The sequence below is a fragment of the Thermobia domestica genome, chromosome 4, assembly GCF_964235325.1.
Source record: "Thermobia domestica chromosome 4, izTheDome1.hap1.1, whole genome shotgun sequence".
Lineage (NCBI taxonomy): Eukaryota > Metazoa > Arthropoda > Insecta > Zygentoma > Lepismatidae > Thermobia > Thermobia domestica.
In genome coordinates, this window is record NC_137457.1 from 266184710 (window position 1) to 266206624 (window position 21915).

The window sequence follows — 21915 nt, forward strand, 5'->3', positions numbered from 1 at the left end:
TCTCTTCAACAGTGGGAAGCAAGAAGGTGTTTAAAACATCAATGTAAGCCTCCGGTGTGAGAGTGCCACGCAAAGGAACAAGGGGTGCAAGTCCCCTCCAAGCAAAACACAACCACACCATAACACTACCATCTCCGAATTTTACTGTTGGCACTACACACGCTGACAAATAACGTTCACCGGGCCTTCGCCATATCCACACCCTGCCATTGGATCGCCACATTGTGTACCGTGATTCGTCACTCCACACAACGTTTTTCCACTGTTCAATCGTACCATATTTACTCTCTTTACACCAAGCGAGGCGTCGTTTTGCATTTACCTGCGTGATGTGTGGCTTATGAGCAGCCGCTCGACCATGAAATCCAAGTTTTCTCACCTCACGCCTAAGTGTCATAATACTTGGAGTGGATCCTGATGGAGTTTGGAATTCCTGTGTGATGGTCTGGATAGATGTCTGCCTATTACACTTTACGACCTTCCTCAACTGTCGGCAGTCTCTGTCAGTCAACAGACCAGGTTGACCTGTACGCTTTTGTGCTGTACGTGTCCCTTCACGTTTCCACTTCACTATCACATCAGACACAGTGGACCTAGGGATGTTTAGGAGTGTGGAAATCTCGCGTACATCTGACACAAAGTGACACCCAATCACCTGATCACGTTCGAAGTCCGTGAGTTCTGCGTAGCGCCCCATTCTGCTTTCTCATGATCTGTAATGACTACTGAGGTCACTGATAATGAGTAGCATATATATAGGGTGTAACAAAAAGGTACGGCAAATTTTCAGGGGTGGATTCTTTATGGGTATACAAGCAAAAAGTTTATGTGACAATATGTCTTGAAATGCATCATTACAGAGTTAGGGCTATTGAGCGTCCTAATGGTGTGAAATAGTGACATTCTGGTCGCTCCTTAATGTGATTGAAATTAAACGTCAATAACTCACACCCTAATTAAACTAGGAAGATCATTTTAGTAGCAATGTATTTCTGAAGGATGAAGCTTTCTACCGATATTAATTTTATGAGTATACCCCGAACAGGGAAGGCATGCCATCCCCAAAATCCTGATGTTAAAAAAACACGTAGTTACCCTCCCCAGTCCGCCGTGGTACCTCCGAGGTTTAAATTGATTTACGTTAAGGAGCGACCAGAATGCGACTATTTCACACCATTAGGCGGCTCAATGGCTGTAACTCTGTGATGATCCATTTCCCGACATATGGGCATATGAAATATTTTGCTTGTCTACACATAAGGAATCCACCCCTGAAATTTTGCCGTATCTTTTTTGTTACACCATATATATATATATATATATATATATATATATATATATATATACCGCCCTACTGTCGTCATTGTGCAAACATTCAATATGATAAGACATATAGGAATGATTTACATTAAGGCTTTACGATATACCTGGGTAACATCAAAGTTGAAACATCAAAGGTAAAGAAAAGCATGTAATATCAAACATCTTATTGGTAAATAATTTTCAAAATTGTACCTCTGGAGTGCACAGTATAAGCGTTGCTAGAAGAAAAAGTCAATAAAAGCGATCGGGATTCGAACCTAAGACCATCCAAGTAGGAATCCCTTACACTAAACTTTCAATTAAGAGACAATGACGCAAAATATTTGGCACTAGTTAATCATATAGCTCTATCAATTATAACTCATTTAACAAAATATGAATAAATATTTACTGCCTGAAAAAGTGTTCCTGAACAGGAGGAAATTCATTATACGTCCTGTAGCTAAACTACAAGAAATCTGCGTCCCATCTCAAAGGCGCATCCACCGAGTCAACGTTTGGAGTATCGATTTCTAGTAGCTAAAGGAAAAGTATGTGACGGACTAAATAGAGTTCTCCGTTGCTGAGTGGATAAAGCCATGGTTCAGTAACTAAAAGGTTTGTGGTTTGGAACCCGTCTCAGAAGCTAAACATTTTTTAAAATTCTTAATTCTCCAGACCTCAAGATCTTTTTCTCCCTTCGCAATCATCTGATGCTCTAAAGAGAGTTTTCCATTTTAATTCGACAACTGCCTAGTTCGGAACATTTCCTTCTTCTCTTTCACAAAGTCACAATTTTCGGCATAATACGCATGCTGTCGGGTGATTTTTCTCCAATTCTAAACTTGTATATTCAAATCATTCCATTCTGTTTCCACATTTCAATCTATCTCTCTCAATATCGTCCATGAAATCACAAGGCTTGGGAGCAAACCTTCGACTCTTGAAAACCAAAAGTAAGCGCTGCTGCAATGTAGTATCGTAACTATACAGCTTTATTGTTATGTCAGTAAAAATTTAAATTATAAATATTAATAAGTTAAGGCTTCAACCATATTAACTATACAAAACTGAAAAAAATATACAATTTAATTAAATTTTTTAACATTGTTAGTAATTTTGAATTCTAAACTCAATTAAGAAAAATGTAAACCATTTTTAAAATAGTTTATAATATAAATTCTAAGGATTCAGCAAAGATGTTTTTATTAAGAATTGCTATCAATATCAACTCCTCGATCTAAAATTCTTCTAGATCTATATACTTTAACTTCTGAGACATGAGATCTATGATAAGATTCTGGTGAATCATTTTCATCTGATACAAGAATAGTGCTCGGAGTTAAAAATCTCTTTACAACAAATTGACCATACCATCTTTCAGCTAATGAGAGCAATTTTATCTTTCAATGATGATTTTACATGAGACTTCAACAATCCTTGTCATCAATACTAAAATTTACTGGATTTCTCCTTTTCAACAACAAATTACTCCTTTTACCCCAGCTTTTCTCCATGTTTTCTATGGCATTATTCCATAGTTCAGCAACCGACTTACCTCCATAATCGTAACTTACGATGTTCCATCGATTTTCTAAAGGTGTTGAATATGGACGTCCAAAAAGCAACTCGATTGGACACATCTTCAGTCCCTCATGTTCACTGATGTTTAAGGTAAATTGTAACTGCGGAATAAGATTGGACCACTGATGTTGTTTCTTGGAAATGTAAGCTCGTAAGGACGCCTTCAAAGTCTTGATAAATCTTTTAGATGCATTTCCTCCAGGGTGATATGGACTCAATCTAATATGACGAATACCTAACCCAAATAGGAATGTTTTAAAAGTCTTGGACACAAAAATGGAAGCGTTATCCGTCGATATGGTCTCCGGAAAACCTAACTGACTGAAAATCTCCATCATCTTATTGGCTATCACCGTTGAATTGATATTCCTCAACTTTTCTAATACAACAAATATACTTGCATTATCGACTCCAATTAAGATGAACCTATACCCATTTGAATTCGGAAGAGCCCCTACAATATCAAACATCCAATTGGCGTTTATTCTCCTGCTGAATCCAGAAACCAATTTGCCATCTTTTTCTGATTTACTTCTTTCGTTTTCTGACAAATATCGCTGCTTAAGGTGTTCCTTCATATTCTTCCAAGTAAATTTCCTCATTAGCTTTTTCAATGTTCAATAAGTTCCAGAATGTCCCCCAACTATTTTATCATCATGGTATTCAATCAGAACTTTTTGTAATTTCTTAGGAATTATAATTTTAAAAGGATTCAGGGCTAAGTTAGTATTCTTCATAAGGATCTTATTATTTAACAAATAGCCTGAAACATATTCACCACGTTCTAATTGTTCTATTATCGCACTCAGCTCGACATCTTCCCTCTGCAACATATCTATGGAATCCTCAACTAAAGGAAGCTTCCCCATATTTGCCACTTTAATGTTATTCTTAAAGGCAGCTAATCCTTTCTAGAAGCTGGTCCTTCTAAAACCTTCTAAAATTCTAAAGGGTCGTTCATCCTGGTTAAAAAATCTGCTACTGTGTTATTAGCTGACCGATCATGTTTGATCTTAAAATCAAACTGACATAATGGACCATACTTGAGAGGTCTTTTACTATTGTTTAATATCCAGATTATCCGTGAGCACGTCAAATTCATTTACTAAATAATGTTTATAACGAGATATAGTTTTGACAAGGCTAATAAACTCAATTTCATAAATACTCCGGTGCTTATCAGCCTCCGAGAGTCGTTTACTGAAATAAGCATCAGGTTGAAGGTTGTCTTTCTCGTTTTCTTGTGAAACGTACCCCGCTACGCTCTTCCCTGACCCGTCGACATTAACAACCAATCTTTTATTTAAATCAGGTGTTTTTAAAATTACATTTTCAATCAACAAAATCTTTAACCTATCTAACAACCTTTGATGCTCCTTGGTCTACTCAAATTTTATCTTAGGTGACTTCAAAGCACTTAATGGTCCCATTAACTCTTGAAATTCAGATGTAAACTTGAAATAATAATTAAACAAACCCAGAATTTTCATCAACCCACGTATGTTTCTCGGAAGTGGAATATTTTTAATAGCTGAAACTATACTAGGATCAATTTCAATATGGTCGCCTTCTATAACATAGCCTAGATAGTTAATACGACGATAGAAAAACAAACTATTTAACCGGGACACTGTAATATCACATTCCTTAAACCTTTTCAAGACTTTATCAACGGTTTTCATATGCTCTTCAATGGAATGGGAAGATATAAGAACATCATCAAAAAAAGTTTAACTCCTTCATCTATCATATCTCCTAATACCCTTTCCATTGCTCTCGATTACTTCCAGTCTTGATTCCAGCTGGTAGGCGTGTATACTGATAACACCCCTTAGGCGTTACAATAGTGGTAATGTCTAGGGACTCCTTATCTAATTGAATTTGAAAGTAGGCCCGGCGTAAATTGATTTTCGTATATACGCGCTTATCTGCTAACCCAGTAAGACATTCTTTCAAATTAGGTGACGGAAAGACATCATTAACTATACGTTTATTGGCTTTGATATAATTTCCCACAATACGATAAGTATTATTTTTGTTTTCACTAGGAAACAGCTACTAGCAAAGTTGGAATGATCGACCTTTTCCAAAATACCTTGATCTAATAGTTCTTGAATTTGTTCATTGAAAATCTTTTCTTTATTCTTTGGAATTGGAAATGGGGTATCTTTAAAGGGTTTAATTTCCTTTAAATATAATCTGCCAATAAAATTTTTAATACACCCATCGCTATCCGTTATTACATCTTTGTATTTATCCTTAATAGAGTCGATGAAAGTAAGTACCTCTGGTTCACTGAATCTCCAAGATTTCCGATTTTATTGAGGTTTTTCCAACTGTGTGCATTTTAAGTTTTTCACCTGTATTTTTGCCTGATCAGATATATGCAGTTTATCCGTAATAAACTTTTTATTCCTCTGAATCAATTTATGAAAGTTTTCCGCCAGATCCACATCAATATCTGATGCCTCAGATCCACCACTACCATGCATCGAAGATACTTTATCTGGTTTGTTCACCAGATCATCTTTAGGTTCGAACTCCACCTTCCTTGCAACTGAGTCCACTCCCTGTGATTTAACTAACACTTTAGTTTTTGCCTTCTTTCTATTACAGCGTCTCTTCATATTTTTCTTAGCACCTTTATTCATATCAGGATTTTCAATACTTTCATTGTTACTAACTGGCAACCCTGCATTGTTCTCTGAAAGCTCATGTGGTACTTGTGCAAACTTCCGTTCTCCAGAAGTTAATCCGAAAACCAAATGTTGATCCACTCTTTCCTTTGAATGATATTTCTTTTATTCTCTAATTTATTCTCTATTTCAGAGTTTACACTACTTTGCCCGGAATCTAGCAAGTTATTTATGGATATTTCACTCGCACCAGTCAACTTTTTGCAAACATGGTCCACCATTGAAGTACTATCAAATTCTAAAGGCAATACGTTGTCCTGAAGCTTATTATCGGAAATTTCATTCGCACCATCTAAATTCTTCTCAGATTTATCTTGTTTATTATCTTTCAACAGGACACCCAGGGAATCTTAAACTTTAATCTCACCAGAAATTTCAGAATCAATAACGGCTCTAAGTTGATTCAACTGGATAGTACTAGGCGCATGGATTTCTAAAATCCTGGATTCAAGGTCCAGATAATCTAAATCACACTGCACACTAACATCAGTCTTCCGCAAATTATATCCATCCTCACAAATGAATATCGAAGCCATAAAGTTCGTATTCAAAGTATCATCCGGTTTATTTAAATCATAAACATTCGACATTTCAGATCTCGATCCAAGCTTATCACCAGATTTAAATCCTTTTAGATGCCCATCAGGTTGAATCATTTTCTTATAATTCACTCTTACACGTTTCAAACCACCACGGAGAATCAAACAGTTTTTCGAATAATCGATAACCGAATCCGTTGCTCTTAAGAAAGGAGTTCCAAGGAGAGACATACAAGGCAATTATTCAACAATTTTAAAGGAAACCCTTTCAAAGTGACCAGAGAGATTTAAATTTAAAGTTATTTCTCGATTCGTCTTAAAGTTTAATCCGGATGGGGCCTTTGCCACCTTTTCCTGAGTAATGTTAATATACTTCTCTAAACCACAACGCTGCACTAAGTCCAATCGAACAATATTAAAACTCGACCCACCATCCACACAAATATTGGTCAAGTAATTATGAACCTTACTAATAACAAAAGAGGCAACGATATTATCCATCTCACTAGGAATGGTATTATTTGAATTTTTATATTCACCCAAATGATCAGACCTTGTATTCGGGACCTTGATTTTTTCGTGAACCTGAGATTCACCCTTCAATTGATTCTTTACATATTTGGGTTACTTTTAACAAAGCTTTTTTCAAAGGATTATTTGAATTTTGCATTTGCATTTCAGAATTTTTTATTCCCTGACAATAATTTGACATGACCAAACTAGCCTTTTTTCGAGAAATACCCATTTCCTTATTGTATTCCAATTGATTCCTAAAATTCAATTCATGCCTATCAGCGATATCCATCAACTCCGATCTAGTAGCTGGAATGTAATGATTTAACTTTTTATATCATCCATCGGTGACCGTAAACTACCCCCACACTCCAAACTATTATTTCTTAAAGATAGCTATCCAGTTCTATCTAATGTTTCCAAGTTTCCAGTTCTATCTAATGTTGCAAATTCAGTATATTTTTCAGGTATGTCTATGCTTACATATTCCATTGGATTACTCATACCTAATAATATAAAATAACAAATATACCAAAACAACATAACCAATATAAATACAATACAAAACAATATAATAATAACTAACTACTGACACTACTGCGACCCAGATTGTGACCAAATGGAAAAACGACACTAACCTACATTAAATCCTTGCTTCACCGTATCCAATTATCAAATATGCCATTAAATTTAACAATTAACATTCAATTCAAAACTAGAATCCAAAATTATTCAAAAAATATATTTAATTTGAAAACTATAACAGTATCAAACTTTACTATTTTTTTAAAAAAAAAGCAAGATACTTTACTAACTAACTAACTCTGTGGCCTATGGGATCCGGAGGTTCAATGCCGCGTTCACAAAAGCTCTTCACTGACTTCTATCCTTAGCTAATTGCATCCAGTTTATATTTTGTATTCCTATCTCTGCGAGATCCATCTTAATATTGTCTTCCCATCTGCGCCTAGGTCTTCCTAATGGTCGTTTTCCGATTGGTCTTCCAGTCAAGATTTTGAAAGCGTTTCTACTTTCTTTCATTCTAGCTACATGACCTGCCCACCTAAGCCTCCTAGACTTGACGATCCTAACAATGTTGGGTAAAACGTCTAAATTATGTAGTTCCTCGTTATGAAGTTTCCGCCACTCCCCATTCCCGTTCCTCTTGGGTCCGAATATTCTTCTCAGGATCTTGTTCTCAAATACTTTCAGTCTATGTTCTTCCCTCAGAGTAAGCGACCATGTTTCGCAACAATACAGAACAACAGGCATGATTATAGTTTTATATATTTTAGCTTCAAATTCTTCGACAGAATTCGCGACGACAAAAGATTTTGAACCGAATAGTAACACGAATTCCCTGCTTTTAGTCGACATTTAATTTCTTTGTGAATATGATTTTCGTGTGTTAATATCGATCCTAAATATTTAAAAGTATCCACATTATCAAAAGTATTATTTAATATTTTAACGCATCCACAATTTGCCGTATTACGGTCCCGACGCACTTCCATGTATTTAGTTTTCTCTGCATTTACTTCTAAACCCATGTCTCTGCAAGCGTTTAATAAAATCTCTACATTTCTTTCTATTGTTCTCCTACCATCCCCTATTAAATTTACATCATCAGCATATGCCATAACCTGGTGAATACCGTTCAACTCCAGACCCAGGTTGCTATCTTAAATTTTTCTTATTGCGTATTCCAGCTCAAAGTTAAATAATAATGGCGACAACGCGTCTCCTTGTTTCAGGCCATTTTCGACGTGAAAGCTCGTGGACAAAAGTTTTCCTACCCGGACTTTACTTTTGGATTCATTTAAACATATCTTATTTAATCTAATTAGCTTTCTTGGTATTTCAAGTTCTGTAAGAACGTTGTATAATTTTTCTCTCCTAACCGAGTCGTACGCCTTTCTAAAATCAATAAATAATTGATATACCGGGGTATTGTATTCCCACTTTTTTCCGACTATTTGGCGTATCATAAGTATTTGGTCGATATTTGATCGATTTCGTCTAAATCCGCATTGATAATATCCAATAATTTCAGCTGCGTACGGGGTCAATCTTGCTAATAGAATATTTGAAAGGATTTTATAGGATGTTGACAGAAGAGAAATGCCTCGATAATTATTACAGTCAGTTTTGTCGCCTTTCTTGTGAATTGGAACAATAATTGATTCTTTCCACTCTTGTGGCAATTATTCCTTGTTCCAGATAAGGAGAATGAGTTTGTGTATCTTGTTCCACAATTTTTTGCCTCCAGCTAAAATTAACTCAGCCGGAATTTCATCTACACCCGGAGATTTGTGTTTCTTTAATTTCTTTATAGCGGTTTCTACTTCTATTCGATTGAGTTCTGGAATATACGGTTCTGCGGTGTGCATCTCCTTTTCTCCTCGCACATTAGTTTTAGGCTGCATGTTCATCAAATTGTCAAAGAAATCTTTCCATTTATATAAGAGGGTATCCGTATCAGTGAGAACTGTTCCGTCAGCTTTCTTTAATATATAAGCACGAGGTTGATAGCCTTTCTTAAATTCGCTGATCCCCTTATACATGTCCCGTATATTTTTATTTTTACTATTATCTTCAAGTTCTTTAATTTTAGCTTTCAGAAAATCGCGTTTCCTTGTTCTAAAATTTTGGAAGTTTCCCGCTTGATATCTGCGAAATTTTGTGTGCGAAATTTTATTTCATTCGGATTTTGTAGCCAGCGTAATTTTGCCTGTTTTCACTTCTCTGCTCGTTTAATGCATTCCTGGTCGAACCATGGTTTGTTCCTACGTATTTCCGCGTATCCAAATTTTGCTATTACTGAACTTTTAATGCTATCTAATTTCAATCTAAGTATCCTCAACACTAGTGCACTCCGAGTCTTCTAAAACCGAGAATCTATTCGAAAGTTCAATCTGGTATTCCTCTCTTACCTGGCTCTCTTCTAATTTCCTTAACTTAAATCTCTTCGTTTTCGGACGTTGAATATTACCTTTATTCAACGATAATCTCTCTCGTATTATCGCTACTACCAGGTAGTGATTAATGTCACAATCAGCCCTTCTATACGACCGGACATTAATTATGCTAGATTGCCTTCTTCTATCTACTAAAACGTGATCGATTTGATTATGTGTATTTCCGTCTGGTGATGTCTAAGTGTATGTATGAACGTCGCGATGTGGGAATTTTGTACTCTTCACAATTAGGTTTTTGGATGTTGCAATGTGCACGAGTCTAACACCGTTCTCATTACTTTCCTTATGCATACTTTGGTTTCCTATAATCGGTTTGAAAATATCCTCTCGTCCTACCTTCGCATTGAAATCCCCTACTAGAATTTTCATATGGTATCGCGGAAGTTGGTCAAATATCCGTTCCACTTCTTCGTAAAAACTCTGTTTTATATCGTCACCCTTATCTTCAGTTGGAGCATGTACATTTAAAACAATAATATCACACCACTGTCCCTTAAGAGTAATAAAAGAAAGTCTGTCAGTAACAAATTCAATCCGTTTAATTGCTGATAATATGCGTTTGTGAACGAAAAACCCTGTTCCTAACTGGTGATTTTTATTTCCTTCCCCGTAAAAGAACGTAAAATTTCCGGAATTCACAGATCCATTTCCTTCCAACCTAACTTCCTGAACTCCTACTAGGTCCATCCTGTATTTCTCTAACTCACTCGTTACAGATTTTAACGCGCCTGCCCCATAAAGACTCCTAATATTCCATGTTCCAAATCTCGTGTCCATTTTCTTTTGCTGAGGTCGTGATAAGTTATCAGTCCTTGTCCGAGGCTTTTTTTTGAATATTTCTGAACAAGTGTTTTTTTTTTTTTACAGGATGAGTAGTATCAAAAATCGGACTTGTGGTTGAACCAATTTTTAACGCCCCCAGCCGCAGCGTATTGGAGAAAGTGAAAAATGAAAAAAAAAAAAAAACAATAAAGGCCGCAAAAGGAGCTTTACACCAGACACATCAAATATGCGCTGCTGATTTCAGTTTTTTCGAAAACCCAGAGAGAAATTTACACACAAATCAGTTAAATATATTTAAATAAATAACAAACAACACTTTCAATTCAAAAACTTTATTACAATAATATTACAAATTATGAAGTTCTCTGCTCCGCAAAATTCAGGACTAGATCCCATCAATCGATCATAACAACTCCCAGATTGAAGTTAGTTAAATATTTGGTCAATCCTCAGGCGAACATTAAAAAAATGGTTCAAAGCTTTATTCCAAATAGGTAATCATAGTTTAACTTTCAATGGCCAATCAAGGACCTTACCACAACCACTAATATATCTTTTTGCAAAAAAAAAAAAAAAAAAAAAAAAAAAAATTAAGTCAAGCATCAAATGCGATTTACCCATGAACTCTTCTAGTAAAATTTGAAAAATTCCTTTATATAAATATAAATATTAACATGAATATATAAATATAAATATATATATAAATATTATATATATTCCTATATAAATATTAACATGAATACTTGTTTACATACAACATAAAATGTCATTGTAAGTACGAAACCAGCTGCAATTGTGCCTAGTTTTTTTTCTGTTCACCTTTCAGGGACCAGTGGTCATCAAGAGTTGTCAGCTAAAATATACTAAATAAGTGATTGTTTGTCCGACACATATGAACAGTGTGGCTCAAGTTCGTGAACTTAATAAAGAACAAGGTGCTGTTATTGTGAAATTGTACACGTTAAAGTTTTCTACGTGACAGATAGCTAGAAGAGTGAACATACATCAATCTACGGTTGTTCGCACTATTCAAGGTTTCAACGAAACTCTATCAAATGTTAATTGTCCATGACCTGAAAGACCCCGAATAACGTCAAAGATTGAAGATCAGTTTATTGTGGTCACAAGCAAACGTCAACGAACACTAACTGCCGCAGAAATTCAAGAAAAACTTAATGCTACCCGAGAAACAGTCGTATCTGTTAAAACACTAAAACGCCGACTTCGAAAACACGGTTCATCAAGGGGATGCATTACAACAACAACAACAACATTTTTTTGAGTAAACAAAACAAACGTAAACGATTGCAATGGGCTCAAGAACATAAGAATTGGTCAGTACAACAGTAGTATAAAGTGCTCTTTAGTGACGAAAGTAAATTCGAAATTTTTGGAACTAAACGCAGAAAGTTTGTTCGTCGACTTCCTGGACAACGCAGGCTCGAACAATGCATTAATCCAATTGTCAAACATGGTGGTGGGTCTGTCATGGTATGGGTTGTATCGCGGGTGAAAATGTTGGTGATTTAGAAAAAAAAATGAGAGAGAATTGAGAGAAAAATGAAAAAAGATTATCATCGCATCATGGAAAGACATGCTCTACCCAGTGGCAAAAGGATTGTCGGTCAGGGATTTATTTTTCAACAAGACAATGATCCCAAACACAGATTTCATTTGTATAAGTCGTACTTAGAAAAGAAAGAGAGACGAAAAGAATTGATAAACTTGCGATGGCCACCGGAAAGGCCGGACTTAAATCTGATCGAGTTATTGTGGGCTGAGTTAGACAGAAACGTTCGAAAACGTCTACCAGTTAATAAAGCACAGCTGTGGGTACATTTACAAACGTGTTGGAATGGACTTAAAACCCAAACATTACGGAAATTACTCGCGAGGATGCCTAGGTTGTGTGCTGCTGTATTGAGAGCTATTTGTGGATATTTTGATGAATCCCAAATTTGAATGATTTCGTTTCACATTCTGACTCTTTTGTTTTGGTTTTGTTGAATGAATTTCAGTTTAGCGTCCCTTTCAGCAGCGAGGCTATATGAGACGTGGTCCTACTGATTAACGTGGAATCCGAACCACATGAGCTCCCGCCGGGAATCGAACCCGGGTCTCCCGCGCCAAAGGCGCGTACGCTAACCGCTTAGCCACGGAGGAGCTCTTTTGGGTTTGTGTTACCCTTTGTTGTTTTGTTTCACAACAAATATAAAATTGTTCTATCTGTGTTCATAATTATATGCATTCATTTAGTTTTCTACTGATATCGGTGTTGATGCAATACTTTTGGCCGTAGTATATCTATCTATCTATCTATATATATATATATATATATATATATATATATATATATATATATATATATATATATATATATAATAGTAATAATAGTAATAGTAATAGTAAAAATTGTGCCTCATATATATATATATTTGAAAATACAATTTTTAAACTTGTTCAATTTTTATGCTATACTGAACTGTATCATATAAAACTACGACTAAAATATAAACTTGTTTTAGCAACTTTGGGAATATGCAACGTTAAGAACAGACAAATAAGTCATTTTATAGAAGAATCAGAAATGTTTGTGCTGATGTCATGCGCTCATGGGGAAGTAAATCAAATAATTAGGTTAGAAAAGTGTATAAAAATGTTCATCATAGCAACATTTTATTTATTGTAAACCTTTAAAAAAATACTAGGTGATAAATCATAAAGGAAGTTCATTACATTATCATTGTACATTCATTACAGCATCAAGAAAAATGACCATTAAAATGAATTTACGGGCAGTGAGAGGCGATTTATCTTTTATACAGTTTCCTGTGAAACGTCTATTAGCAAAAGTCACAAATGTAAACATTGTCCTAATTTGAAGCGAAGTAGTTATACAAGGCCATTATTTTGCAGAAGAAAGTTAAGCTTTCAGTTCTTAGTTACTAGTATATACCGAAAAGAGATCTGTATCATTAACTTTATAGCCTATATTCTATCTTCTCTATATCGTTACATTTGGCAACATCTTTTGCTTGGTAACTGGCCAAGAATGTTACTGACTGCACTTTTTAAACAACTTCCTTTTGAGAATGAGGTCACAATAAGCTTCGAAGAAGCTTCAATTCGGATAAAGTGTTCTTATGATAATACGTGAGGTGATGGATCAACGTTATATCAAGTAACCTCTTTTCATTGTTGGGTGATAATCTTTCTCACAGTTAATAAACTACTCTGTGAATATCTTGCCTGTTTCAAGAAATAATTTACTTAGCGTCAAGTTAAAGGCAGATCAGAAAAGTAATTTCAAGAGATACAAAAGTAAAAGTGACGTAAGATATGTCCACGTTTGTATTCAGGTTCCTGTAATGTGTGCACTTTTCCTATGTTTACAACTTTTTCCGACTTACATTTTACTTTTGATGCGATTCATTAACATTATATAATATTAACACATAATTCAATGACATAAATTCCAGCTATATCTATAACCGTTTTCAATTTCAGGTAATACATTAGTTCCGTAATCTCAAAAAAATATAAACATATTTTTTAATTGTCTAGATTAGGTTATATAAAGGAAGTTCTCATTGACACATTCATCAGTACCTAAACCCACTAATAATGCTAGAAACTTGAAATTTGTAACATCCCTAGGTATTGTGTAATGCCTATAAGCTACTAAATAATTATTTCTGGAAATTTGATGTTGAGTCTATTATTTTTTTAATATTATTTCAAAATGCACTTCAAAATTTACAGTAATGAAATTTACTACATGCGTGTTCCTGTCAAACGAAAAGGAATATGGGAATCAGAACTGTTTGAAATTAACCTACAATTGAGAAAATAGGACCAATACTACACTGATGGTTCGAATTTGCTGCGCAAATTCAACTTTGAATAAAATATATGAAATACACGCTAGAATAAAGAAATATCGTAATGTTTTCGGTAAAGACCTGCAAAGGTTCGAGATTTAACCCTTCACAAATTTATTTACAAAAATACATCTCTATACCAGTATTACAAAATGTCTTTGTAAATCAAATGTTTTCAGAGTTTTTTATGATCTCGGCACACAAAATAGTGCTTTCAGAGTAGTGGTTGAATTTGTTTTAAGTTATGATGGGATCTCCTTCGCTCATTGTAGCCTCCGGAGTTTTTTTTTTTTTAATTAGAAGGAGTCTCTTTTCCCCACTACAGCTTCGGGATACAGCTATAGGATTTATCCTTCGCTCATTGCAGCCTCGGGAGAATTATGTGGTTACTAGATATTTCCTTTGCTCATTCCAACCTTTAGAGATAGGTTTTAGAGGTAATGCCCATAGCCCATTGAGGCCCCTAGAGAGAGGTATTGGTAGGCTATTGATCAGCTGTCAACCTTGAGAATATCCACAGAAAGACTATAAAAGTAATAACCTTGTTTTTTCTCATCGATATAAGCTGCAGACTATGCGATCCAATTGAATCAGATTTTTAAAAATTAATAAGAAGTCCAGCAGGAGTTTCTACCGTTACAGGAAGTTTGTCAATTTGATAAATCCCAGTCATACTTGCACTGTAACTTTATCAACTAGTAACACTTTTAATAGCTGGTCGCTATACATGATGAAGATTATCTTTAATCGCAGTAGATATGTATGTATTTATTTGTGTGTATTAATGGATTTATCACAGGTATGTATTGATATATTTATCACAGTTATTGACATGCAAAACAAAGTCACACACATTCAAGTATTTATTATACAGTAAAGGTTCATGAATACTGCCCTTATATTGTCAGAAACTATGTTTATCATGCGCACACATGTGAGTGTGGAAACTTAATGAAGTATACATTGAACAGTCTATTTCTTATAAAGTTCTAACATTTCTTTAAAGAAGTTCTAGAAGAAAACACTTTCTAGTTAATCCACAGGTGTAAATATTTGTATTTAAATAATACGTTTGAAGTATTTTCTTAGGATGGGAATACTCTATGTCGCCATCGTGCCACGTGATGCCTTATATATTGTCACTTAAATATTTATTTGTGGTAATGATCGGCTCAGATAATTTATTTAAAGAATATGGAGTTTTAATAATCGAATTTTGGAGGAGTAAAACGTCAGGATTTACTATGAATAGCTCTTTTACAATAAATTCATCATCATTATCATTAAATGCGGAGAAGTGTACAGCAATCCTCATCGTACTTAATTCTAAAATTAGAACTTGTTATCAGTGTAAATATTTGTCTACTTTGCCTACTATATTTGTCCACTTCTACTAACTACTGAAATTGTGCATACACATTGCATGTAACAGATTCAGTTAAAGTTTCTGAAAATGATACTTTCAAATTTAGAGGGGAATCGGAAACAACTTCCTATGTATTATCATTTAAAATACCTGTTGGAGACAGAATAACAGCATACAGAGCATAACCGTTTGGACATTCATGAAGAGTAACAGTATCTGAATAATTTTGATAATATATACCGATACCTGAAATCATAGTATAGTAAATTATAAATAGTCTTTAAAATCGGGAATGGTGGGATTGGAAAGAAATGATTTTGATCCAACTTGTAATTACAGATTGTTTACATTAAAGTTTTTAAATTCATAGGAACTAAGATGTGATTTCCCTCTGAAGCCTATGTTAGAAATGAAACCAATAACCAAACCTTTAGGAACATTATTCAAGAAGAGATTATCAAGGTTGTAAGAGTTTACTTGTACAAATATAGTACACGATCTTGCCTCTACTGTTATCAGAGATAACTTGACAGTTTCCGAAACCATTTGTGTATTTAATTGCATAGCTAAATCTGTATGAAATGTCCGTACATTTGGAAAGTTTTATAATTATTCACCCTATCAGCACGTTTTTGAAAACCAGCATTTGTTTTGTCCAATTTAATAAAATCTTTTGCTTTATCTTTCTGCCACATGACACAAGCTAAATGTGTTTAAGAAGCAACATAAAAATAACGTAATACTGATTTAATGTATACACGGTAAGAATAAGATCCTTTTAAACTAATTAATTTATCATCTAGTGTAATATCAATATTTGACTAAAGAATAGATGTAAGAACTTATTCACTGGTGCAACATTGTCATCAAAAGTTACATTTATGATAAACATGAATAATTTTCATTTTGACGTGTCATTTTAGGTGAACATTCATCTTAAAAACCTCTTTTCATCATAACAGTGCTACCGTTCCTCATTTTAGTATCTGAATTTTGTATAAACCTGACTGAATTTTGGAATTTAACGGTTCATCTGATTTTGTTTCTCCAAACACTTCAAAATATAGCGTTATATTTTGAAGAAAGGTTTCCCCTCTATTTAAAATATAATCAATAGTCAGGCTCAACTATTAATTAGGAAAATCACCCACTTTAAAATCATTACAGCATAAACTTCCATAGCAACCTCGCCAATACAGAAGGCTTTCTCGCTGTCTGTTATATAATTTTTGGTGTAGATACAATCTAAAGGGATGATGAAGTTGAAGAGGAACTGAAACTAGAAGGGTATAATATATTGAAATTTATTCGTATCCGCAATGACCAAGTACCAAACTATATAGTTAGAATATTAACAAATCAGGAAGATAGAGTCGGCGCTTTACATTAAAGGCGGGAGGTGAGTACATCTATTAAAGGCAGAACACAATTCAACCTTCTGGCACATTCAATCTATTTCCAGTTAGTGCAAAAATGCGAACAGTATAATAATATACCAATCAACATATAAGAAAGAACTCAAATTTGGGCAATCTTCAGAATTACATTATACCAGTTCGTGCCCGAGTCTTGAAGCAGAATCAAGCTGTGTGCTGCATGCCAAGAGAATCATCCTACATATAATTTTAAACGCAATTTCACGCATAATTGTAATCCCACGGAATGACCATGGCACTACATAGTTCAATCCAAACTGGAAATCTGATGTGATGCCCGAGAGACTTGTTTTTTCCCGGCTCTGACGTTGTTTCGTTTCACTAGTACCACCATTAACGCGTAAAGGTACCACATGCACGTCGAGATACTCCCATATCTCATCCGGAATTTTTTGGTACATGTTAAGTCTTAATTTGTGTTTCGTGTCAGCCCATGTCCGACAAAGTTTCCTCCCTTCCACTGGTACTATAAACGGTTATCCTGATGCCTGGGATTCGCACTTTGGCTCAGTCTACGTTCTATCCCTCTGCATTTCATGAGAGTTTCATAACTATCAACTCGTACAAAGAGGCAATACAAACCAGATCAACAAGTAAACAGTGGCGGTGATACTGCCATGGCATTGCAATTCGCAACCATCATTCATTGCGATTCGCCACCATCAATCTTCACCTACATTACTACTACTTACCTCACTACTTACATAGCTACTTACGTTCGTCAACCTTATGTTACATTTGCTACTATTTACATCGTGGTGGTCCATGTCATTCCATTTCACTTATTTCATGTTACTTTTGATAACTATCGAAACTTCGTTATAATGGCAGATATAAACTTTCATAGCCTTTCACAACACAAGAAACAAAATCTTCCAGGATGTTATTCCACATAGTACTTCTGGCTTCATTGTACAATTATTTGCAGATACTCGGCCCATTCCTAATACAACGCCGTATATTGTGATATGTTCCACTACCATATATAATAGGTGCAAAGTAACAGTTTTAGATAATCTCGGTAGTGGCCATGTACCAACCAAACTAATTATTACCTCTCAAAACAAAATTAAACACCGACTCGCAATATTGCACGTTTTGATAAAGCAAATCGGAGTGCCTATCTTCGAGAATTTACTATGTCAATGTGCAATCTTCTGAGCCTAAAGCAGAACTCTACAATAAGTTGGAAACATTAGCTATAGTTATAACATAAGTTGGAATCCAGCACATAGCGAAGAAGGAAATTAACGTTTATCCAGAGCACTTACCTCCTCAATATTTACCACATATCAACGTTCTTGCCTATTTTCCAAGAAAAATATACTTACATACCGGAAACGTGGAAGCCTTAACTCATAATCGTCAACTTCAGCGAATTGTGTGTAATTACGTAAGAGCATACAAATTGCGCAACTGGAACAAAACTTGTAATTCACTCATAGATAGTGTTCATCCTATCAGGTATTGGAAACAACTCAAAGCAGTAACAGGAACTCATTTTTCCAGCATATATCAGTTAAAAGTCAAACGGGAACACCATACCTTTGCAACAAAGCTGTTATCGTCCTGGATATTGAATCAACGACCAGCTACTGCAACTAACCTATCTGATCACTAATCACTATAACAACAAATTTTCGTCATGTTTACTACTGTTTGACTTGGACTACTACAACTGTTCGAGAAAGCGATAGGTAAAGTTTGGCATCCTGTTCTAATCTACAAATTTTTGTACTTGAAACTCGCAATTGTCTATATTAGAATCATTTATAACTTCTTATACAATAGACTGACCTGTTTTACATTTAATCACTCAATATCTAATACAGTTTAATTATGTCTGGAGTACCTCAAGGCTATGCACTTTAATTATTACTATATTTTCTTTATGTAACCGATACGCCACCTTTATCGAAGATTATTCATTTGTTCCAATACGCAGATGATTGGCATTTCTTGGTCTGGGGAAAATAATTCAACAAATAAAGAATCTTTTGTGTAGTACATTGGGTTTGTTTCGGAATTGGTGCAAAACATGAATTCTCAGCACTATTGCCACGAAACCTCAGGCAGATTTTTCTTCTTGCCTACTAAACGATAATAACATATTTAACTCAATACAAACCATCTTTGTGAATGACCAGGTATAATAAATAGCAATCCAGTACACTGTTCCATTGACATAGGAGACCCTACCATGGAGGGTAGAGCCCATCCGGAAGAAGAAATTACAATAGAGTGATGATATGAATGAGTTGTATTAGGTGGGAAGGCCCGTTTGGATAGTCGACTGGTTAAGACAGTTCACCCTACTTATACGGCTCTTGTCGATTTATATCAAATACCAGAAAACCGACGGAAACTCTGGAATCAATGTGTTTTGTAAAAAGGGAAATACGTGAAGATGTTTAATTTTTTCACATAGACACAATAAAGTATTTTATCAGTTTTACAAGAAATGCACAACCCACATTTTTCTGTGTTTTCTGGAATTTTCTGTAAATGGACAAAAGCCGTTTCGGAACTGGACGACTCATTTACAAAATGTACGTTGAGCAAGGCAATCTGCTATAAGGATCGAATCGTTAACGTAGACGGATACAATAGAAAATCCAAAGCAATCAAATTATTATTGATTGTTTAATAAATAGTATCTGTTTAATAAATAGTAGAGTTCAACAATATAGAGAATTTGCATATATCATTTTCTATGTTTTAATGTGTTCAGTTTTCTTGGCATTTTATTGTGTTTGCTTGTTCGATACTTTTACAACTATATATATACGATAGTACTTATCTTTCCATTAACGGTAGTACCATTACCGATGGCAGGCCATCCTTTCAGATAGAATCGAAAATTTTGGAAGTACAGGACCTAATTGACAATGATCATTAAATGAATGATTATGGAATGATTTGTGAAATAAGACTGTTCAAAGAAAGCAAACGCGTAGCAGAATATGGTCCAAATGAATCTCGAAAGTCTTAAAATAGTGAAATGCATGGTTGGAACCAGGGAACTCACGCGGCAGATGTGAAACTGTACCACATCAAAACGATTCATTGTAATTAAAATAGCAATATACGCTATTTACATTTCTTGGGAATGTGTATCTGATATTTTACTAGTATTTAATGTAGACATACTTTAGAAGTTTTTTCAATGTAATGTTTATAGGTATAACTAAACCTTCGAATTATACTGGAAGTCTTAACTAGAAATGTGAAAGAAAACTGATCTTTTGTTGTAATAAGGGAAAAAGTTATTTTGTTTAGAGCGGAAGCTTATAATTTTCTATAGGTTTTATGCTAGATTGCTATATCCATGAGAATGCGTATTTCGGACTGTTCGAAGGATATATTACTCTTGCGTTTCGAACGGTCTACTGATTTGACTACACGTTCCGTCTTATCAATTTGATACACATTACTTATACTGACTAGTGATTTCTCATTATAAATATTTTCTAACCAGAGATAAATGATTAAATGAATCACTAGCAATTTCAACTCTACTGAATAATTTTCTAGCTAGACATGAATATGAAATCAGTATATTCATCAAAAAGGAAATTTAATTTCTAGTATTGTATATACTTAAACGAAATAATGTTTTTATATGTACCGTCATAAACACAGAAAAGTTCGCGTATATTTTAACATCCATGTGTTCAGTATTAGTTCAGTTTTCTTCATACACCAATTTTTCCGTTTGTTCTTCATAACAAGGCAGTGTTGCAATGAATGAATCTTTATAATCTTTACAAAATAAACTAAAATAAAAAAGTATAGGCAAAAACCTTTGTTGTGATGAAACCTTAGTCGTTCAAATAATTACCAAAGAATCTTGCAGAGGAAATGAATAAGCAACTCAGGAAATGAAATAAATCAGTTGTTTACACTCCTGATTTAAATAATTCCTTATCTAAAAAGATCTAAAGAGGGAGGTTGTTGAAAATGAGCTTTAAAATAGACTAAACTAGGTAGATTCTATTTTTAAAATAGTAATTGTCCTAAAATGGATGAAAGATAGTAAAAAATCACGAAACATAAAGGTTATTGGAAAATCAATGAAAAAAGAGGTCGTCCATATATCTAAAAAAAATTTAATAAGGATATGCTTAAATGAGAGCTATTTGTAAAGACATAATCAATAGCTTAATGGATAGATCATTGTCAAGGCGCCCCAAGTGGAGGTTATGTGCTAAAATTACCTCGCATCTGTATCTGGAATTTCCACCCTCGATTTAGCACGCATCATGATTTTCGACATGATTACGTGACACATTCTGGTCCTTATGACGAAACAGATAGGCCTTTACGCAGAAAGTTCGAAAATGGCTATTTAAAATTCCATGTGCTAACTTGCGCTTGGAGCTATTAACTACCAAAATAACAGTGCTTCCCAGCGCAAGTTGCTTTTGTAGTCAAGCATGCTGTTGCTGTTGCTTTTGTAGTCAAGCTATGTTATGCTGTTGAAGTTTTAGAGTTGAGTGCGGCAATTCGAGTCTGACTACTGTTTTTTAAATATAAGTGAATGTTTTCTTTAAAATATAATGCTATATTTAGAAGTGTTTGGAGAAACAAAATTAGATAAATCATTAAATTGCAAATTCAGTAACATTTGTACAAAATTCAGACACTAAAATGACGAACGCTACCACTGTTATAATGAAAAGGGATTTCTAGGTTGAATACTCACCTACAATTACACGTCAAAATTAAACTTATTTATGTTGATCATAACTATCCTTATATACAAGAATATATTTGGTAATTGTGTGAAAGAGACAAAACACATATATTATTGTATATTTTCAATTTTAAAAGTAGT

At 34.5% G+C, this 21915-nt stretch overlaps 1 protein-coding gene across 5 annotated transcripts in view; it reads left to right on the forward strand.

The window, feature by feature from the left end:
- LOC145683499 (phospholipid scramblase 2-like) overlaps positions 1-21915 on the forward strand; it is a 289918-nt gene that overhangs the window by 20263 nt on the left and 247740 nt on the right. The window lies entirely within an intron of this gene.